The following is a 24858-nucleotide window of genomic DNA, read 5'->3' on the forward strand; positions in this document are numbered from 1 at the left end:
CTGGCGCTTCGAGGAGCAATTCCGCTGCCTAGTTCCCCGGTTGGACAGGATGGTCTCGGCTTTAGGCCGGATCCTCCCCAACCTGGGGGGCCCGGCGGGACGAGTTCGCCGCCTCTATGTGGCAATGGTTCAGTCGGTGGCCCTATACGGGGCCCCCGTCTGGGCGGACGACCTGGCGGCCTCCCGGCGCAGCATGACGATGCTGCGTCGGGTGCAGAGGCAGATGGCGCTGAGGGTCGTCCGCGGCTACCGGACCGTGTCGCATGAGGCGGCGACGGCCCTTGCGGGGATGCCGCCCATGGATCTCCTCGCGCGGTCGCACGCGATGATGTATCGTCATCGTGTCGACCGTCGCGTGGGAGTGGGGGCGGTCCCGGGAGAGCAGGAACCTGCTTGGGGCGATTTGAAGCGCCAGGCCCGGCAGTTCGTGGTGCTCGCGTGGGAGGAGCGGTTGGCCCTGCCAACTGCGGGGCACCGGACAGTCGGGGCTTACTTACCGGATGGCACAGGTATTTTCCGGGCATGGAAGCTTCGGAAGGTACCTGTGCCGGATAGGGAAGGAGCCGACGGCGCGTTGCTGCCATTGTGACGCCGAGCAGGACACGGCTGATCATACCCTCCAGGTATGCCCAGCGTGGGAGGGGGAGCGCCGTGTCCTGGTCGGCGTCATAGGGCGGGATGTCTCGCTGCCGGGTGTGGTGCGCGCCATGCTCGACAGCGAGAGGAAGTGGAGGGCCGTGGCCCTCCTTCTGCGAGACCGTAATGGTGCAGAAGGAGGCCGCGGGAAGGGAGCGCGAGCTTCAGCGGCGCGCTGAGGCTCGCGCTCGTATGGTGGCGCGAGGGCGTCGCCCGGGCGCCAGGCTTCGCGGGCGGCGGCCTTTGCGCGGCGGATGACCCTGGCTGGGAGGGGGGTCCTGAGGGGAGCCTCCTCCCGCCAGGCGGCGATGGGTCGGACCGGGTAGGTTCGGCCCACGGGGAGGCACCCTCGGTGGCCTGGAGCGGCCATGAGCTCCCGGCCGCCGAGGGGTAGAAACGGGGTCGCAGGCGGTTGCGAGTTGGGGCTCGCAGCCCGCCACTAAATGCGGCCCCGGGACGGATCGCGGTGGGATGGAGTGGCCCCGTCCTGCCGCTATGAGACAGAGTGTCTACCGGGTGGACCGTTTGTCCCCCCCCCCCGGGGATGGGCGCAAAGCGCGGGCACGGGGAGGATACCGGAAGAATGCTTCGAGCGATTCCCGGTATCCTCCCAAATCGTGCGGAAGGGTCACCGTGGGGTTTTTAGTGGGTAGGTACCGTGCCCGTCATTCTACGGGCGCTGGGAATCCCACACAACCTTCCCGCCTCTCCCCAAAGAGGTGGGAGGGAGTCTTTCGAAGATTTTCCCCACGACAAAAAAAAAAAAAAAAAAAAAAAAAAAGTTAGGTCTGGGATAGGTCTGGGATTGGCCCTCATCAGGCTCATACATTCGCGTTTTTCACATACTTGTTGAACTGATCCTGGGTTTCTTCTGGTTTGGATCACGTAGTACTGTGGTACCACACTGAAACAGTCGATTAAACCTGGTTTCGAACAATATTTTAGAGGACAACGCAAGTTAGGTCTGGGATAGGTCTGGGATTTGCACTCATCAGACTCATACTTTCGCATTCTTCACATACTTGTTGAACGGATCCTAGGTTTTTTCTGGTTTGGATCACGTAGTAATGTGGGACCACACTGAAACAATCAATTACACCTGGTTTCGATCAATATTTAAGAGAATAATTCATGTTAGGTCTAGTTTAGGTCTGGGATTTGCTCTCATCAGGCTCATTCTTTCGCATATTTCTCAAACTTGATGGCTAGATCCTGGGCTTTTTCTGGATTGCATCACGTAGTAATGAAGTACAACACTGAAACAGTCAATTAAACCTGGTTTCCATCAATATCTTAGAGGACAACGCAAGTTAGGTCTGGGATAGGTCAGGGATTTGCCCTCATCAGGCTCATACTTTCGCGTTTTTCACATCCTTGTTGAACAGATCCTGGGTTTTTTCTGGTTTGGATCACGTAGTAGTGTGGTTCCACACTGAAACAGTCCATTAAACCTGGTTTGCATCAATATTTTAGAGGATAACGCATGTTACGTCTAGGTTAGGTCTGGCATTTTCACTCATCAGTCCCATACTTTCGCATTCTTCACATACTCGTTGAACAGATCCTGGGTTATTTTCTGGTTTGGATCACATAGTAATGTGGTACCACACTGAAACAGTCGATTAAACCAGGTTTCGATCAATATTTTTGAGGATAACGCATGTTAGGTCTAGGTTAGGCCTGGGATTTTCACTCATCAAACTCATACTTTCGCATTCTTCACATACTTGTTGAACAGATCCTGGGTTTTTTCTGGTTTGGATCACGTAGTAGTGTGGTACCACACAGAAACAGTCCATTAAACCTGGTTGCGATCAATATTTTAGAGGATAACGCATGTTAGGTCTGGGTTAGGTCTAGGATTTGCCCTCATCAGGCTCATTCTTTCGCATATTTCTTATACTTGATGGCTAGATCCTAGGCTTTTTCTGGATTGCATCACGTAGTAATGTGGTACCACACTGAAACATTCAATTAAACCTGGTCTTGATAAATATTTTAGAGGATAACGCATGTTAGGTCTGGGATAGGTGTGGGATTTGCCATCATCAGGCTCATACTTTCGCAGTTTTAACATGCATGCTGACCTGATCGAGGGTTTTTTCTGCTTTGGATCACGTAGTAAAGTGGTACCACACTAAAACTGTCAATTAAACCTGGTTTCGATCAATATTTTACAGGATATCGCAAGTGAGGTCTGGGATAGGTCTGTGATTTGCCCTCATCAGACTCATACTTTCGCACACTTCACATACTCGTTGATCAGATCCTGGGTTTTTTTCTGGTTTGGATCACGTAGTAGTGTGGTACCACACAGAAACAGTCCATTAAACCTGGTTGCGATCAATATTTTAGAGGATAACGCATGTTAGGTCTGGGTTAGGTCTAGGATTTGCCCTCATCAGGCTCATTCTTTCGCATATTTCTTATACTTGATGGCTAGATCCTAGGCTTTTTGTGGATTGCATCACGTAGTAATGTGGTACCACACTGAAACATTCATTTAAACCTGGTCTTGATAAATATTTTAGAGGATAACGCATGTTAGGTCTGGGTTAGGTCTAGGATTTGCCCTCATCAGGCTCATACTTTCGCATATTTCTCATACTTCATGGCTAGATCCTGGGCTATTTCTGGATTGTATCACGTAGTAATGTGGTACCACGCTGAAACATTCAATTAAACCTGGTCTTGATAAATATTTTAGAGGATAACGCAAGTTAGGTCTGGGATAGGTCTGGGATTTGCCCTCATCAGACTCATACTTACGCACACTTCACATACTCGTTGAACAGATCTTGGGTTATTTTCTGCTTTGGATCACATAGTGATGTGGTACCAAACTGAAACAGTCGATTAAACCAGGTTTCGATCAATACTTTTGAGGATAACGCATGTTTGGTCTAGGTTAGGCCTGGGATTATCACTCATCAGACTCATACTTTCGCATTCTTCACATACTTGTTGAACGGATCCTGCGTTTTTTCTGGTTTGGATCACGTAGTAAAGTGGGACCACACTGAAACAGTCAATTAAACCTGGTTTCGACCAATATTTTAGAGAATAATTCATGTTAGGTCTAGGTTAGGTCTGGGATTTGCTCTCATCAGGCTCATTCTGTCGCATATTTCTCATACTTGATGGCTAGGTCCTGGGCTTTTTCTGGATTGGATCACATAGTAATGTGGTACCACACTGAAACAGTCGATTAAACCTGGTTTCGCTCAATATTTTAGATGATAACGCAAGTTAGGTCTAGGCCAGGCCTGGGATGTTCACTCATCAGACTCATACTTTCGCATTCTTCACATACTTGTTGAACGGATCCTGGGTTTTTTCTGGTTTGGATCACGTAGTAATGTGGTACCACACTGAAACATTCAATTAAACCTGGTCTTGATAAATATTTTAGAGGATAACGCATGTTAGGTCTGGGTTAGGTCTAGGATTTGCCATCATCAGGCTCATACTTTCGCATATTTCTCATACTTCATGGCTAGATCCTGGGCTATTTCTGGATTGGATCACGTAGTAATATGGTACCACGCTGAAACATTCAATTAAACCTGGTCTTGATAAATATTTTAGAGGATAACGCAAGTTAGGTCTGGGATAGGTCTGGGATTTGCCCTTATCAGACTCATACTTACGCACACTTCACATACTCGTTGAACAGATCCTGGGTTATTTTCTGGTTTGGATCACATAGTAATGTGGTACCAAACTGAAACAGTCGATTAAACCAGGTTTCGAACAATATTTTTGAGGATAACGCATGTTAGGTCTAGGTTAGGCCTGGGATTTTCACTCATCAAACTCATACTTTCGCATTCTTCACATACTTGTTGAACGCATCCTGGGTTTTTTCTGGTTTGCATCACGTAGTAATGTGGGACCACACTGAAACAGTCAATTAAACCTGGTTTCGATCAATATTTTGGAGGATAACGCAAGTTAGGTCTGGGATAGGTCTGGGATTTGCCCTCATCAGGCTCATACTTTCGCGTTTTTCACATACTTGTTGAACAGATCTTGGGTTTTTTCTGGTTTGGATCACGTAGTAGTGTGGTACCACACAGAAACAGTCCATTAAACCTGGTTGCGATCAATATTTTAGAGGATAACGCATGTTAGGTCTGGGTTAGGTCTAGGATTTGCCCTCATCAGGCTCATTCTTTCGCATATTTCTTATACTTGATGGCTAGATCCTAGGCTTTTTCTGGATTGCATCACGTAGTAATGCGGTACCACACTGAAACATTCAATTAAACCTGGTCTTGATAAATATTTTAGAGGATAACGCATGTTAGGTCTGGGATAGGTGTGGGATTTGCCATCATCAGGCTCATACTTTCGCAGTTTTAACATGCATGCTGACCTGATCGAGGGTTTTTTCTGCTTTGGATCACGTAGTAAAGTGGTACCACACTAAAACTGTCAATTAAACCTGGTGTCGATCAATATTTTACAGGATATCGCAAGTGAGGTCTGGGATAGGTCTGTGATTTGCCCTCATCAGACTCATACTTTCGCACACTTCACATACTCGTTGATCAGATCCTGGGTTTTTTTCTGGTTTGGATCACGTAGTAGTGTGGTACCACACAGAAACAGTCCATTAAACCTGGTTGCGATCAATATTTTAGAGGATAACGCATGTTAGGTCTGGGTTAGGTCTAGGATTTGCCCTCATCAGGCTCATTCTTTCGCATATTTCTTATACTTGATGGCTAGATCCTAGGCTTTTTCTGGATTGCATCACGTAGTAATGTGGTACCACACTGAAACATTCATTTAAACCTGGTCTTGATAAATATTTTAGAGGATAACGCATGTTAGGTCTGGGTTAGGTCTAGGATTTGCCCTCATCAGGCTCATACTTTCGCATATTTCTCATACTTCATGGCTAGATCCTGGGCTATTTCTGGATTGTATCACGTAGTAATGTGGTACCACGCTGAAACATTCAATTAAACCTGGTCTTGATAAATATTTTAGAGGATAACGCAAGTTAGGTATGGGATAGGTCTGGGATTTGCCCTCATCAGACTCATACTTACGCACACTTCACATACTCGTTGAACAGATCCTGGGTTACTTTCTGCTTTGGATCACATAGTAATGTGGTACCAAACTGAAACAGTCGATTAAACCAGGTTTCGATCAATACTTTTGAGGATAACGCATGTTTGGTCTAGGTTAGGCCTGGGACTATCACTCATCAGACTCATACTTTCGCATTCTTCACATACTTGTTGAACGGATCCTGCGTTTTTTCTGGTTTGGATCACGTAGTAAAGTGGGACCACACTGAAACAGTCAATTAAACCTGGTTTCGACCAATATTTTAGAGAATAATTCATGTTAGGTCTAGGTTAGGTCTGGGATTTGCTCTCATCAGGCTCATTCTGTCGCGTATTTCTCATACTTGATGGCTAGATCCTGGGCATTTTCTGGATTGGATCACATAGTAATGTGGTACCAGACTGAAACAGTCGATTAAACCTGGTTTCGCTCAATATTTTAGATGATAACGCATGTTAGGTCTAGGCCAGGCCTGGGATTTTCACTCATCAGACTCATACTTTCGCATTCTTCACATACTTGTTGAACGGATCCTGGGTTTTTTCTGGTTTGGATCACGTAGTAATGTGGTACCACACTGAAACATTCAATTAAACCTGGTCTTGATAAATATTTTAGAGGATAACGCATGTTAGGTCTGGGTTAGGTCTAGGATTTGCCCTCATCAGGCTCATACTTTCGCATATTTCTCATACCTCATGGCTAGATCCTGGGCTATTTCTGGATTGGATCACGTAGTAAAGTGGTACCACACTGAATCATTCAATGAAACCTGGTCTGGAGAAATATTTTAGAGGATAACTCATCTTTGGTCTGGGTTAGGTCTAAGATTTGCCCTCATCAGGCTCACAGTTTCGCGTTTTTCACATACTTGTTGAACGGATCCTGGGTTTTTTCTGGTTTGGATCACGTAGTAATGTGGGACCAAACTGAAACAGTCAATTAAACCTGGTTTCGACCAATATTTTAGAGAATAATTCATGTTAGGTCTAGGTTAGGTCTGGGATTAGCTCTCATCAGGCTCATTCCTTCGCATATTTCTCATACTTGATGGCTAGATCCTGGGCTTTTTCTGGATTGCATCACGTAGTAATGAAGTGCAACACTGAAACAGTCAATTAAACCTGGTTTCCATCAATATTTTAGAGGACAACGCAAGTTAGGTCTGGGATAGGTCTGGGATTTGCCCTCATCAGGCTCATTCTTTCGCATATTTCTTATACTTGATGGCTAGATCCTAGGCTTTTTCTGGATTGCATCACGTAGTAATGTGGTACCACACTGAAACATTCAATTAAACCTGGTCTTGATAAATATTTTAGAGGATAACGCATGTTAGGTCTGGGATAGGTGTGGGATTTGCCATCATCAGGCTCATACTTTCGCAGTTTTAACATGCATGCTGACCTGATCGAGGGTTTTTTCTGCTTTGGATCATGTAGTAAAGTGGTACCACACTAAAACTGTCAATTAAACCTAGTTTCGATCAATATTTTAGAGGATATCGCAAGTTAGGTCTGGGATAGGTCTCTGATTTGCCCTCATCAGACTCATACTTTCGCACACTTCACATACTCGTTGATCAGATCCTGGGTTTTTTTCTGGTTTAGTTCACGTAGTAATGTGGTACCAGACTGAAACATTCAATTAAACCTGGTCTTGATAAATATTTTAGAGGATGACGCATGTTAGGTCTGGGTTAGGTCTAGGATTTGCCCTCATCAGGCTCATACTTTCGCATATTTCTCATACTTCATGGCTAGATCCTGGGCTATTTCTGGATTGTATCACGTAGTAATATGGTACCACGCTGAAACATTCAATTAAACCTGGTCTTGATAAATATTTTAGAGGATGACGCATGTTAGGTCTGGGTTAGGTCTAGGATTTGCCCTCATCAGGCTCATACTTTCGCATATTTCTTATACTTGATGGCTAGATCCTAGGCTTTTTCTGGATTGCCTCACGTAGTAATGTGGTACCACACTGAAACATTCAATTAAACCTGGTCTTGATAAATATTTTAGAGGATAACGCATGTTAGGTCTGGGATAGGTGTGGGATTTGCCATCACCAGGCTCTTACTTTCACAGTTTTAACATGCATGCTGACCTGATGGAGGGTTTTTTCTGCTTTGGATCACGTAGTAAAGTGGTACCACACTAAAACTGTCAATTAAACCTGGTTTCGATCAATATTTTACAGGATATCGCAAGTGAGGTCTGGGATAGGTCTGTGATTTGCCCTCATCAGACTCATACTTTCGCACACTTCACATACTCGTTGATCAGATCCTGGGTTTTTTTTTGCTTTGGATCACATAGTGATGTGGTACCAAACTGAAACAGTCGATTAAACCAGGTTTCGATCAATACTTTTGAGGATAACGCATGTTTGGTCTAGGTTAGGCCTGGGATTATCACTCATCAGACTCATACTTTCGCATTCTTCACATACTTGTTGAACGGATCCTGCGTTTTTTCTGGTTTGGATCACGTAGTAAAGTGGGACCACACTGAAACAGTCAATTAAACCTGGTTTCGACCAATATTTTAGAGAATAATTCATGTTAGGTCTAGGTTAGGTCTGGGATTTGCTCTCATCAGGCTCATTCTGTCGCATATTTCTCATACTTGATGGCTAGGTCCTGGGCTTTTTCTGGATTGGATCACATAGTAATGTGGTACCACACTGAAACAGTCGATTAAACCTGGTTTCGCTCAATATTTTAGATGATAACGCAAGTTAGGTCTAGGCCAGGCCTGGGATGTTCACTCATCAGACTCATACTTTCGCATTCTTCACATACTTGTTGAACGGATCCTGGGTTTTTTCTGGTTTGGATCACGTAGTAATGTGGTACCACACTGAAACATTCAATTAAACCTGGTCTTGATAAATATTTTAGAGGATAACGCATGTTAGGTCTGGGTTAGGTCTAGGATTTGCCATCATCAGGCTCATACTTTCGCATATTTCTCATACTTCATGGCTAGATCCTGGGCTATTTCTGGATTGGATCACGTAGTAATATGGTACCACGCTGAAACATTCAATTAAACCTGGTCTTGATAAATATTTTAGAGGATAACGCAAGTTAGGTCTGGGATAGGTCTGGGATTTGCCCTTATCAGACTCATACTTACGCACACTTCACATACTCGTTGAACAGATCCTGGGTTATTTTCTGGTTTGGATCACATAGTAATGTGGTACCAAACTGAAACAGTCGATTAAACCAGGTTTCGAACAATATTTTTGAGGATAACGCATGTTAGGTCTAGGTTAGGCCTGGGATTTTCACTCATCAAACTCATACTTTCGCATTCTTCACATACTTGTTGAACGCATCCTGGGTTTTTTCTGGTTTGCATCACGTAGTAATGTGGGACCACACTGAAACAGTCAATTAAACCTGGTTTCGATCAATATTTTGGAGGATAACGCAAGTTAGGTCTGGGATAGGTCTGGGATTTGCCCTCATCAGGCTCATACTTTCGCGTTTTTCACATACTTGTTGAACAGATCTTGGGTTTTTTCTGGTTTGGATCACGTAGTAGTGTGGCACCACACAGAAACAGTCCATTAAACCTGGTTGCGATCAATATTTTAGAGGATAACGCATGTTAGGTCTGGGTTAGGTCTAGGATTTGCCCTCATCAGGCTCATTCTTTCGCATATTTCTTATACTTGATGGCTAGATCCTAGGCTTTTTCTGGATTGCATCACGTAGTAATGCGGTACCACACTGAAACATTCAATTAAACCTGGTCTTGATAAATATTTTAGAGGATAACGCATGTTAGGTCTGGGATAGGTGTGGGATTTGCCATCATCAGGCTCATACTTTCGCAGTTTTAACATGCATGCTGACCTGATCGAGGGTTTTTTCTGCTTTGGATCACGTAGTAAAGTGGTACCACACTAAAACTGTCAATTAAACCTGGTGTCGATCAATATTTTACAGGATATCGCAAGTGAGGTCTGGGATAGGTCTGTGATTTGCCCTCATCAGACTCATACTTTCGCACACTTCACATACTCGTTGATCAGATCCTGGGTTTTTTTCTGGTTTGGATCACGTAGTAGTGTGGTACCACACAGAAACAGTCCATTAAACCTGGTTGCGATCAATATTTTAGAGGATAACGCATGTTAGGTCTGGGTTAGGTCTAGGATTTGCCCTCATCAGGCTCATTCTTTCGCATATTTCTTATACTTGATGGCTAGATCCTAGGCTTTTTCTGGATTGCATCACGTAGTAATGTGGTACCACACTGAAACATTCATTTAAACCTGGTCTTGATAAATATTTTAGAGGATAACGCATGTTAGGTCTGGGTTAGGTCTAGGATTTGCCCTCATCAGGCTCATACTTTCGCATATTTCTCATACTTCATGGCTAGATCCTGGGCTATTTCTGGATTGTATCACGTAGTAATGTGGTACCACGCTGAAACATTCAATTAAACCTGGTCTTGATAAATATTTTAGAGGATAACGCAAGTTAGGTATGGGATAGGTCTGGGATTTGCCCTCATCAGACTCATACTTACGCACACTTCACATACTCGTTGAACAGATCCTGGGTTACTTTCTGCTTTGGATCACATAGTAATGTGGTACCAAACTGAAACAGTCGATTAAACCAGGTTTCGATCAATACTTTTGAGGATAACGCATGTTTGGTCTAGGTTAGGCCTGGGACTATCACTCATCAGACTCATACTTTCGCATTCTTCACATACTTGTTGAACGGATCCTGCGTTTTTTCTGGTTTGGATCACGTAGTAAAGTGGGACCACACTGAAACAGTCAATTAAACCTGGTTTCGACCAATATTTTAGAGAATAATTCATGTTAGGTCTAGGTTAGGTCTGGGATTTGCTCTCATCAGGCTCATTCTGTCGCGTATTTCTCATACTTGATGGCTAGATCCTGGGCATTTTCTGGATTGGATCACATAGTAATGTGGTACCAGACTGAAACAGTCGATTAAACCTGGTTTCGCTCAATATTTTAGATGATAACGCATGTTAGGTCTAGGCCAGGCCTGGGATTTTCACTCATCAGACTCATACTTTCGCATTCTTCACATACTTGTTGAACGGATCCTGGGTTTTTTCTGGTTTGGATCACGTAGTAATGTGGTACCACACTGAAACATTCAATTAAACCTGGTCTTGATAAATATTTTAGAGGATAACGCATGTTAGGTCTGGGTTAGGTCTAGGATTTGCCCTCATCAGGCTCATACTTTCGCATATTTCTCATACCTCATGGCTAGATCCTGGGCTATTTCTGGATTGGATCACGTAGTAAAGTGGTACCACACTGAATCATTCAATGAAACCTGGTCTGGAGAAATATTTTAGAGGATAACTCATCTTTGGTCTGGGTTAGGTCTAAGATTTGCCCTCATCAGGCTCACAGTTTCGCGTTTTTCACATACTTGTTGAACGGATCCTGGGTTTTTTCTGGTTTGGATCACGTAGTAATGTGGGACCAAACTGAAACAGTCAATTAAACCTGGTTTCGACCAATATTTTAGAGAATAATTCATGTTAGGTCTAGGTTAGGTCTGGGATTAGCTCTCATCAGGCTCATTCCTTCGCATATTTCTCATACTTGATGGCTAGATCCTGGGCTTTTTCTGGATTGCATCACGTAGTAATGAAGTGCAACACTGAAACAGTCAATTAAACCTGGTTTCCATCAATATTTTAGAGGACAACGCAAGTTAGGTCTGGGATAGGTCTGGGATTTGCCCTCATCAGGCTCATACTTTCGCGTTTTTCACATACTTGTTGAACAGATCCTGGGTTTTTTCTGGTTGGGATCCCGTAGTAGTGTGGTACCACACTGAAACAGTCCATTAAACCTGGTTTCGCTCAATATTTTAGAGGATAACGCATGTTAGGTCTAGGTCAGGCCTGGGATTTTCACTCATCGGACTCATACTTTCGCATTCTTCACATACTTGTTGAACGGATCCTGGGTTTTTTCTGGTTTGGATCACGTAGTAATGTGGGACCACACTGAAACAGTCAATTAAACCTGGTTTCGACCAATATTTTAGAGAATACTTCATGTTAGGTCTAGGTTAGGTCTGGGATTTGCTCTCATCAGGCGCATACTTTCGCACACTTCACATACTTGTTGAGCGGATCCTGCGTTTTTTCTGGTTTGGATCACGTAGTAGTGTGGTACCACACTGAAACAGTCCATTAACCCTGGTTTCACTCAATATTTTAGACGATAACGCATGTTAGGTCTAGGTCAGGCCTGGGATTTTCACTCATCAGACTCATACTTTCGCATTCTTCACATACTTGCTGAACGGATCCTGGGTTTTTTCTGGTTTGGATCGCGTAGTAATGTGGGTCCACACTGAAACAATCAATTAAACGAGGTCTTGATAAATATTTTAGAGGATAACGCATGTTAGGTCTGGGATAAGTCTGGGATTTGCCCTCATCAGGCTCATACTTTCGCACACTTCACATACTCGTTGAACAGATCCTGCGTTATTTTCTGGTTTGGATCACATAGTAATGTGGTACCACACTGAAACATTCAATTAAACCTTGTCTTGATAAATATTTTACAGGATGACGCATGTTAGGTCTGGGTTACGTCTAGGATTTGCCCTCATCAGGCTCATACTTTCGCATATTTCTCATACATCAAGGCTAGATCCTGGGCTATTTCTGAATTGGATCACGTAGTAATGTGGTACCACGCTGAAACAGTCAATTAAACCTGGTTTCGATCAATATTTTAGAGGATAACGCAAGTTAGGTCTGGGATAGGTCTAGGATTTGCCCTCATCAGGCTCTTACTATCGCATATTTCTCATACGTCATGGCTAGATCCAGGGCTATTTCTGGATTGGATCACGTAGTAAAGTGGTACCACACTGAAACATTCAATGAAACCTGGTCTGGATAAATATTTTAGAGGATAACGCATCTTAGGTCTGGGTTAGGTCTAAGATTTGCCCTCATCAGGCTCACAGTTTCGCGTTTTTCACATACTTGTTGAACAGATCCTGGGTTTTTTCTGGTTTGGATCACGTAGTAATGTGGTACCACACTAAAACAGTCAATTAAACCTGGTTTCGATCAATATTTTAGAGGATAACGCAAGTTAGGTCTGGGATAGGTCTGGGATTTGCCCTCATCAGACTCATACTTTCGCATTCTTCACATACTTGTTGAACGGATCCTAGGTTTTTTCTGGTTTGGATCACGTAGTAATGTGGGACCACACTGAAACAATCAATTACACCTGGTTTCGATCAATATTTAAGAGAATAATTCATGTTAGGTCTAGTTTAGGTCTGGGATTTGCTCTCATCAGGCTCATTCTTTCGCATATTTCTCAAACTTGATGGCTAGATCCTGGGCTTTTTCTGGATTGCATCACGTAGTAATGAAGTACAACACTGAAACAGTCAATTAAACCTGGTTTCCATCAATATCTTAGAGGACAACGCAAGTTAGGTCTGGGATAGGTCAGGGATTTGCCCTCATCAGGCTCATACTTTCGCGTTTTTCACATCCTTGTTGAACAGATCCTGGGTTTTTTCTGGTTTGGATCACGCAGTAGTGTGGTTCCACACTGAAACAGTCCATTAAACCTGGTTTGCATCAATATTTTAGAGGATAACGCATGTTAGGTCTAGGTTAGGTCTGGCATTTTCACTCATCAGTCCCATACTTTCGCATTCTTCACATACTCGTTGAACAGATCCTGGGTTATTTTCTGGTTTGGATCACATAGTAATGTGGTACCACACTGAAACAGTCGATTAAACCAGGTTTCGATCAATATTTTTGAGGATAACGCATGTTAGGTCTAGGTTAGGCCTGGGATTTTCACTCATCAAACTCATACTTTCGCATTCTTCACATACTTGTTGAACAGATCCTGGGTTTTTTCTGGTTTGGATCACGTAGTAGTGTGGTACCACACAGAAACAGTCCATTAAACCTGGTTGCGATCAATATTTTAGAGGATAACGCATGTTAGGTCTGGGATAGGTCTAGGATTTGCCCTCATCAGGCTCATTCTTTCGCATATTTCTTATACTTGATGGCTAGATCCTAGGCTTTTTCTGGATTGCATCACGTAGTAATGTGGTACCACACTGAAACATTCAATTAAACCTGGTCTTGATAAATATTTTAGAGGATAACGCATGTTAGGTCTGGGATAGGTGTGGGATTTGCCATCATCAGGCTCATACTTTCGCAGTTTTAACATGCATGCTGACCTGATCGAGGGTTTTTTCTGCTTTGGATCATGTAGTAAAGTGGTACCACACTAAAACTGTCAATTAAACCTAGTTTCGATCAATATTTTAGAGGATATCGCAAGTTAGGTCTGGGATAGGTTTGTGATTTGCCCTCATCAGACTCATACTTTCGCACACTTCACATACTCGTTGATCAGATCCTGGGTTTTTTTCTGGTTTAGTTCACGTAGTAATGTGGTACCAGACTGAAACATTCAATTAAACCTGGTCTTGATAAATATTTTAGAGGATGACGCATGTTAGGTCTGGGTTAGGTCTAGGATTTGCCCTCATCAGGCTCATACTTTCGCATATTTCTCATACTTCATGGCTAGATCCTGGGCTATTTCTGGATTGTATCACGTAGTAATATGGTACCACGCTGAAACATTCAATTAAACCTGGTCTTGATAAATATTTTAGAGGATGACGCATGTTAGGTCTGGGTTAGGTCTAGGATTTGCCCTCATCAGGCTCATACTTTCGCATATTTCTTATACTTGATGGCTAGATCCTAGGCTTTTTCTGGATTGCATCACGTAGTAATGTGGTACCACACTGAAACATTCAATTAAACCTGGTCTTGATAAATATTTTAGAGGATAACGCATGTTAGGTCTGGGATAGGTGTGGGATTTGCCATCATCAGGCTCTTACTTTCACAGTTTTAACATGCATGCTGACCTGATCGAGGGTTTTTTCTGCTTTGGATCACGTAGTAAAGTGGTACCACACTAAAACTGTCAATTAAACCTGGTTTCGATCAATATTTTACAGGATATCGCAAGTGAGGTCTGGGATAGGTCTGTGATTTGCCCTCATCAGACTCATACTTTCGCACACTTCACATACTCGTTGATCAGATCCTGGGTTTTTTTCTGGTTTGGATCACGTAGTAGTGTGGTACCACACAGAAACAGTCCATTAAACCTGGTTGCGATCAATATTTTAGAGGATAACGCATGTTAGGTCTGGGTTAGGTCTAGGATTTGCCCTCATCAGGCTCATTCTTTCGCATATTTCTTATACTTGATGGCTAGATCCTAGGCTTTTTGTGGATTGCATCACGTAGTAATGTGGTACCACACTGAAACATTCATTTAAACCTGGTCTTGATAAATATTTTAGAGGATAACGCATGTTAGGTCTGGGTTAGGTCTAGGATTTGCCCTCATCAGGCTCATACTTTCGCATATTTCTCATACTTCATGGCTAGATCCTGGGCTATTTCTGGATTGTATCACGTAGTAATGTGGTACCACGCTGAAACATTCAATTAAACCTGGTCTTGATAAATATTTTAGAGGATAACGCAAGTTAGGTCTGGGATAGGTCTGGGATTTGCCCTCATCAGACTCATACTTACTCACACTTCACATACTCGTTGAACAGATCTTGGGTTATTTTCTGCTTTGGATCACATAGTGATGTGGTACCAAACTGAAACAGTCGATTAAACCAGGTTTCGATCAATACTTTTGAGGATAACGCATGTTTGGTCTAGGTTAGGCCTGGGATTATCACTCATCAGACTCATACTTTCGCATTCTTCACATACTTGTTGAACGGATCCTGCGTTTTTTCTGGTTTGGATCACGTAGTAAAGTGGGACCACACTGAAACAGTCAATTAAACCTGGTTTCGACCAATATTTTAGAGAATAATTCATGTTAGGTCTAGGTTAGGTCTGGGATTTGCTCTCATCAGGCTCATTCTGTCGCATATTTCTCATACTTGATGGCTAGGTCCTGCGCTTTTTCTGGATTGGATCACATAGTAATGTGGTACCACACTGAAAGAGTCGATTAAACCTGGTTTCGCTCAATATTTTAGATGATAACGCAAGTTAGGTCTAGGCCAGGCCTGGGATGTTCACTCATCAGACTCATACTTTCGCATTCTTCACATACTTGTTGAACGGATCCTGGGTTTTTTCTGGTTTGGATCACGTAGTAATGTGGTACCACACTGAAACATTCAATTAAACCTGGTCTTGATAAATATTTTAGAGGATAACGCAAGTTAGGTCTGGGATAGGTCTGGGATTTGCCCTTATCAGACTCATACTTACGCACACTTCACATACTCGTTGAACAGATCCTGGGTTATTTTCTGGTTTGGATCACATAGTAATGTGGTACCAAACTGAAACAGTCGATTAAACCAGGTTTCGAACAATATTTTTGAGGATAACGCATGTTAGGTCTAGGTTAGGCCTGGGATTTTCACTCATCAAACTCATACTTTCGCATTCTTCACATACTTGTTGAACGCATCCTGGGTTTTTTCTGGTTTGCATCACGTAGTAATGTGGGACCACACTGAAACAGTCAATTAAACCTGGTTTCGATCAATATTTTGGAGGATAACGCAAGTTAGGTCTGGGATAGGTCTGGGATTTGCCCTCATCAGGCTCATACTTTCGCGTTTTTCACATACTTGTTGAACAGATCTTGGGTTTTTTCTGGTTTGGATCACGTAGTAGTGTGGTACCACACAGAAACAGTCCATTAAACCTGGTTGCGATCAATATTTTAGAGGATAACGCATGTTAGGTCTGGGTTAGGTCTAGGATTTGCCCTCATCAGGCTCATTCTTTCGCATATTTCTTATACTTGATGGCTAGATCCTAGGCTTTTTCTGGATTGCATCACGTAGTAATGCGGTACCACACTGAAACATTCAATTAAACCTGGTCTTGATAAATATTTTAGAGGATAACGCATGTTAGGTCTGGGTTAGGTCTAGGATTTGCCCTCATCAGGCTCATACTTTCGCATATTTCTCATACCTCATGGCTAGATCCTGGGCTATTTCTGGATTGGATCACGTAGTAAAGTGGTACCACACTGAATCATTCAATGAAACCTGGTCTGGAGAAATATTTTAGAGGATAACTCATCTTTGGTCTGGGTTAGGTCTAAGATTTGCCCTCATCAGGCTCACAGTTTCGCGTTTTTCACATACTTGTTGAACGGATCCTGGGTTTTTTCTGGTTTGGATCACGTAGTAATGTGGGACCAAACTGAAACAGTCAATTAAACCTGGTTTCGACCAATATTTTAGAGAATAATTCATGTTAGGTCTAGGTTAGGTCTGAGATTTGCTCTCATCAGGCTCATTCCTTCGCATATTTCTCATACTTGATGGCTAGATCCTGGGCTTTTTCTGGATTGCATCACGTAGTAATGAAGTGCAACACTGAAACAGTCAATTAAACCTGGTTTCCATCAATATTTTAGAGGACAACGCAAGTTAGGTCTGGGATAGGTCTGGGATTTGCCCTCATCAGGCTCATACTTTCGCGTTTTTCACATACTTGTTGAACAGATCCTGGGTTTTTTCTGGTTGGGATCCCGTAGTAGTGTGGTACCACACTGAAACATTCCATTAAACCTGGTTTCGCTCAATATTTTAGAGGATAACGCATGTTAGGTCTAGGTCAGGCCTGGGATTTTCACTCATCGGACTCATACTTTCGCATTCTTCACATACTTGTTGAACGGATCCTGGGTTTTTTCTGGTTTGGATCACGTAGTAATGTGGGACCACACTGAAACAGTCAATTAAACCTGGTTTCGACCAATATTTTAGAGAATAATTCATGTTAGGTCTAGGTTAGGTCTGGGATTTGCTCTCATCAGGCGCATACTTTCGCACACTTCACATACTTGTTGAACGGATCCTGGGTTTTTTCTGGTTTGGATCACGTAGTAGTGTGGTACCACACTGAAACAGTCCATTAACCCTGGTTTCGCTCAATATTTTAGACGATAACGCATGTTAGGTCTAGGTCAGGCCTGGGATTTTCACTCATCAGACTCATACTTTCGCATTCTTCACATACTTGCTGAACGGATCCTGGGTTTTTTCTGGTTTGGATCGCGTAGTAATGTGGGTCCACACTGAAACAATCAATTAAACGAGGTCTTGATAAATATTTTAGAGGATAACGCATGTTAGGTCTGGGATATGTCTGGGATTTGCCCTCATCAGGCTCATACTTTCGCACACTTCACATACTCGTTGAACAGATCCTGCGTTATTTTCTGGTTTGGATCACATAGTAATGTGGTACTACACTGAAACATTCAATTAAACCTTGTCTTGATAAATATTTTACAGGATGACGCATGTTAGGTCTGGGTTACGTCTAGGATTTGCCCTCATCAGGCTCATACTTTCGCATATTTCTCATACATCAAGGCTAGATCCTGGGCTATTTCTGAATTGGATCACGTAGTAATGTGGTACCACGCTGAAACAGTCAATTAAACCTGGTTTCGATCAATATTTTAGAGGATAACGCAAGTTAGGTCTGGGATAGGTCTAGGATTTGCCCTCATCAGGCTCTTACTATCGCATATTTCTCATACGTCATGGCTAGATCCAGGGCTATTTCTGGATTGGATCACGTAGTAAAGTGGTACCACACAGAAACATTCAATGAAACCTGGTCTGGATAAATATTTTAGAGGATAACGCATCTTAGGTCTGGGTTAGGTCTAAGATTTGCCCTCATCAGGCTCACAGTTTCGCGTTTTTCACATACTTGTTGAACAGATCCTGGGTTTTTTCTGGTTTGGATCACGTAGTAATGTGGTACCACACTAAAACAGTCAATTAAACCTGGTTTCGATCAATATTTTAGAGGATAACGCAAGTTAGGTCTGGGTTAGGTCTAGGATTTGCCCTCATCAGGCTCATTCTTTCGCATATTTCTTATACTTGATGGCTAGATCCTAGGCTTTTTCTGGATTGCATCACGTAGTAATGCGGTACCACACTGAAACATTCAATTAAACCTGGTCTTGATAAATATTTTAGAGGATAACGCATGTTAGGTCTGGGATAGGTGTGGGATTTGCCATCATCAGGCTCATACTTTCGCAGTTTTAACATGCATGCTGACCTGATCGAGGGTTTTTCTGCTTTGGATCACGTAGTAAAGTGGTACCACACTAAAACTGTCAATTAAACCTGGTGTCGATCAATATTTTACAGGATATCGCAAGTGAGGTCTGGGATAGGTCTGTGATTTGCCCTCATCAGACTCATACTTTCGCACACTTCACATACTCGTTGATCAGATCCTGGGTTTTTTTCTGGTTTGGATCACGTAGTAGTGTGGTACCACACAGAAACAGTCCATTAAACCTGGTTGCGATCAATATTTTAGAGGATAACGCATGTTAGGTCTGGGTTAGGTCTAGGATTTGCCCTCATCAGGCTCATTCTTTCGCATATTTCTTATACTTGATGGCTAGATCCTAGGCTTTTTCTGGATTGCATCACGTAGTAATGTGGTACCACACTGAAACATTCATTTAAACCTGGTCTTGATAAATATTTTAGAGGATAACGCATGTTAGGTCTGGGTTAGGTCTAGGATTTGCCCTCATCAGGCTCATACTTTCGCATATTTCTCATACTTCATGGCTAGATCCTGGGCTATTTCTGGATTGTATCACGTAGTAATGTGGTACCACGCTGAAACATTCAATTAAACCTGGTCTTGATAAATATTTTAGAGGATAACGCAAGTTAGGTATGGGATAGGTCTGGGATTTGCCCTCATCAGACTCATACTTACGCACACTTCACATACTCGTTGAACAGATCCTGGGTTATTTTCTGCTTTGGATCACATAGTAATGTGGTACCAAACTGAAACAGTCGATTAAACCAGGTTTCGATCAATACTTTTGAGGATAACGCATGTTTGGTCTAGGTTAGGCCTGGGACTATCACTCATCAGACTCATACTTTCGCATTCTTCACATACTTGTTGAACGGATCCTGCGTTTTTTCTGGTTTGGATCACGTAGTAAAGTGGGACCACACTGAAACAGTCAATTAAACCTGGTTTCGACCAATATTTTAGAGAATAATTCATGTTAGGTCTAGGTTAGGTCTGGGATTTGCTCTCATCAGGCTCATTCTGTCGCGTATTTCTCATACTTGATGGCTAGATCCTGGGCATTTTCTGGATTGGATCACATAGTAATGTGGTACCAGACTGAAACAGTCGATTAAACCTGGTTTCGCTCAATATTTTAGATGATAACGCATGTTAGGTCTAGGCCAGGCCTGGGATTTTCACTCATCAGACTCATACTTTCGCATTCTTCACATACTTGTTGAACGGATCCTGGGTTTTTTCTGGTTTGGATCACGTAGTAATGTGGTACCACACTGAAACATTCAATTAAACCTGGTCTTGATAAATATTTTAGAGGATAACGCATGTTAGGTCTGGGTTAGGTCTAGGATTTGCCCTCATCAGGCTCATACTTTCGCATATTTCTCATACCTCATGGCTAGATCCTGGGCTATTTCTGGATTGGATCACGTAGTAAAGTGGTACCACACTGAATCATTCAATGAAACCTGGTCTGGAGAAATATTTTAGAGGATAACTCATCTTTGGTCTGGGTTAGGTCTAAGATTTGCCCTCATCAGGCTCACAGTTTCGCGTTTTTCACATACTTGTTGAACAGATCCTGGGTTTTTTCTGGTTTGGATCACGTAGTAATGTGGTACCACACTAAAACAGTCAATTAAACCTGGTTTCGATCAATATTTTGGAGGATAACGCAAGTTAGGTCTGGGATAGGTCTGGGATTTGCCCTCATCAGGCTCATACATTCGCATTCTTCACATACTTGTTGAACTGATCCTGGGTTTTTTCTGGTTTGAATCACGTAGTAATGTGGTACCACACTGAAACGGTCAATTAAACCTGGTTTCGATCAATATTTTAGAGGATAACGCAAGTTAGGTCTGGGATAGGTCTGGGATTTGCCCTCATCAGACTCATACTTTCGCACACTTCACATACTCGTTGAACAGATCCTGGGTTATTTTCTGGTTTGGATTACACAGTAATGTGGTACCACACTGAAACAGTCGATTTAACCAGGTTTCGATCAATATTTTTGAGGATAACGCATGTTAGGTCTAGGTTAGGCCTGGGATTTTCACTCATCAGACTCATACTTTCGCATTCTTCACATACTTGTTGAACGGATCCTGGGTTTTTTCTGGTTTGGATCACGTAGTAATGTGGGTCCACACTGAAACAATCAATTAAACCTGGTCTTGATAAATATTTTAGAGGATGACGCATGTTAGGTCTATGTTAGCCCTGGGATTCTCACTCATCAGACTCATACTTTCGCATTCTTCACATACTTGTTGAACTGATCCTGGGTTTTTTCTGGTTTGGATCACGTAGTAATGTGGTACCGCACTGAAACAGTCGATTAAACCTGGTTTCGATCAATATTTTAGAGGATAACGCAAGTCAGGTCTGGGATAGGTCTGGGATTTGACCTCATCAGACTCATACTTTCGCACACTTCACATACTCCTTGAACAGATCCTGGGTTATTTTCTGGTTTGGATCACATAGTAATGTGGTACCACACTGAAACAGTAGATTAAACCGGGTTTCGATCAATATTTTAGAGGATAACGCATGTTAGGTCTAGGTTAGGCCTGGGATTTTCACTCATCAGACTCATACTATCGCATTCTTCACATACTTGTTGAACGGATCCTGGGTTTTTTCTGGTTTGGATCACGTAGTAATGTGGGACCACACTGAAACATTCAATGAAACCTGGTCTGGATAAATATTTTAGAGGATAACGCATATTGGGTCTGGGTTAGGCCTGGGATTTGCCCTCATCAGGCTCACACTTTCGCATGTTTCTCATACTTCATGGCTAGATCCTGGGCTGTTTCTGGATTGTATCACGTAGTAATGTGGTACCACGCTGAAACAGTCAATTAAACCTGGTTTCGATCAATATTTTAGAGGATAACGCATGTTAGGTCTAGGTTAGGTCTGGGATATGCTCTCATCAGGCTCATTCTTTCGCATATTTCTCATACTTGATGGCTAGATCCTGGGCTTTTCCTGGATTGCATCACGTAGTAATGTAGTACCACACTGAAACAGTCAATGAAACCTGGTTTCCATCAATGTTTTAGAGGACGACGCAAGTTAGGTCTAGGTAAGGCCTGAGATTTTCACTGATCAGACTCATACCTTCGCATTCTTCACATACTTGTTGAACGGATCCTGGGTTTTTTCTAGTTTGGATCACGCAGTAATGTGGTACCACACTGAAACATTCAATTAAACCTGGTCTTGATAAATATTTTAGAGGATAACGCAAGTTAGGTCTGGGATAGGTCTAGGATTTGCCCTCATCAGACTCATACTTTCGCATTCTTCACATACTTGTTGAACGGATCCTGGGTTATTTCTGGTTTGGATCATGTTGTAATGTGGGACCACACTGAAACAGTCAATTAAACCTGGTTTCGCTCAATATTTTAGAGGATAACGCATGTAAGGTCTAGGTTAGGTCTGGGATTTTCACTCATCAGACTCATACTTTCGCATTCTTCACATACTTGTTGAACAGATCCTGGGTTTGTTCTGGTTTGGATCACGAAGCAGTGTGGTACCACACTGAAACAGTCCATTAAACCTGGTTTCGCTCAATATTTTAGAGGATAACGCATGTAAGGTCTAGGTTAGGTCTGGGATTTGCTCTCATCAGGCTCATTCTTTCGCATATTTCTCATACTTGATGGCTAGATCCTGGGTTTTTTCTGGTTTGGATCACGTAGTAATGTGGTACCACACTGAAACAGTCGATTAAACCTGGTTTCGATCAATATTTTAGAGGATAACGCATGTTATGTCTGGGATTGGTCTGGGATTTGACCTCATCAGACTCATACTTTCGCACACTTCACATACTCGTTGAACAGATCCTGGGTTATTTTCTGTTTTGGATCACATAGTAATGTGGTACCACACTGAAACAGTCGATTAAACCAGGTTTCGATCAATATTTTAGAGGATAACGCATGTTAGGTCTAGGTTAGGTCTGGGATTTGCTCTCATCAGGCTCATTCTTTCGCATATTTCTCATACTTGATGGCTAGATCCTGGGTTTTTTCTGGTTTGGATCACGTAGTAATGTGGTGCCACACTGAAACAGTCGATTAAACCTGGTTTCGATCAATATTTTAGAGGATAACGCATGTTATGTCTGGGATTGGTCTGGGATTTGACCTCATCAGACTCATACTTTCGCACACTTCACATACTCGTTGAACAGATCCTGGGTTATTTTCTGGTTTGGATCACATAGTAATGTGGTACCACACTGAAACAGTCGATTAAACCAGGTTTCGATCAATATTTTAGAGGATAACGCATGTTAGGTCTAGGTTAGGTCTGGGATTTGCTCTCATCAGGCTCATACTTTCGCATATTTCTCATACTTCAAGGCTAGACCCTGGGCTGTTTCTGGATTGTACCACGTAGTAATGTGCTACCACGCTGAAACAGTCCATTAAACCTGGTTTCGATCAATATTTTAGAGGATAACGCATGTTAGGTCTAGGTTAGGTCTGGGATTTTCACTCATCAGACTCATAATTTCGCATTCTTCACATACTTGTTGAACGGATCCTGGGTTTTTCCTGGTTTGGATCACGTAGTAATGTGGGACCACACCGAAACATTCAATGCAACCTGGTCTGGATAAATATTTTAGAGGATAACGCATCTTAGGTCTGGGTTAGGTCTAAGATTTGCCCTCATCAGGCTCACAGTTTAGCGTTTTTCACATACTTGTTGAACAGATCCTGGGTTTTTTCTGGTTTGGATCACGTAGTAATGTGGTACCACACTGAAACAGTCGATTAAACCAGGTTTCGATCAATATTTTAGAGGATAACGCATGTTAGGTCTAGGTTAGGTCTGGGATTTGCTCTCATCAGGCTCATACTTTCGCATATTTCTCATACTTCAAGGCTAGACCCTGGGCTGTTTCTGGATTGTACCACGTAGTAATGTGCTACCACGCTGAAACAGACCATTAAACCTGGTTTCGCTCAATATTTTAGAGGATAACGCATGTAAGGTCTAGGTTAGGTCTGGGATTTTCACTCATCAGACTCATACTTTCGCATTCTTCACATACTTGTTGAACTGATCCTGGGTTTTTTCTGGTTTGGATCACGTAGTAATGTGGTACCACACTGAAACAGTCGATTAAACCTGGTTTCGATCAATATTTTAGAGTATAACGCATGTTAGGTCTATGTTAGCCCTGGGATTCTCACTCATCAGACTCATACTTTCGCATTCTTCACATACTTGTTGAACTGATCCTGGGTTTTTTCTGGTTTGGATCACGTAGTAATGTGGTACCACACTGAAACAGTCGATTAAACCTGGTTTCGATCAATATTTTAGAGGATAACGCATGTTATGTCTGGGATTGGTCTGGGATTTGACCTCATCAGACTCATACTTTCGCACACTTCACATACTCGTTGAACAGATCCTGGGTTATTTTCTGGTTTGGATCACATAGTAATGTGGTACCACACTGAAACAGTCGATTAAACCAGGTTTCGATCAATATTTTAGAGGATAACGCATGTTAGGTCTAGGTTAGGTCTGGGATTTTCACTCATCAGACTCATAATTTCGCATTCTTCACATACTTGTTGAACGGATCCTGGGTTTTTCCTGGTTTGGATCACGTAGTAATGTGGGACCACACCGAAACATTCAATGCAACCTGGTCTGGATAAATATTTTAGAGGATAACGCATCTTAGGTCTGGGTTAGGTCTAAGATTTGCCCTCATCAGGCTCACAGTTTAGCGTTTTTCACATACTTGTTGAACAGATCCTGGGTTTTTTCTGGTTTGCATCACGAAGTAGTGTGGTACCTCACTGAAACATTCAATGAAACCTGGTCTGGATAAATATTTTAGAGGATAACGCATCTTAGGTCT

This window comes from Colletes latitarsis, unplaced genomic scaffold (genome assembly GCF_051014445.1).
Source record: "Colletes latitarsis isolate SP2378_abdomen unplaced genomic scaffold, iyColLati1 scaffold0007, whole genome shotgun sequence".
NCBI classification, from domain to species: domain Eukaryota; kingdom Metazoa; phylum Arthropoda; class Insecta; order Hymenoptera; family Colletidae; genus Colletes; species Colletes latitarsis.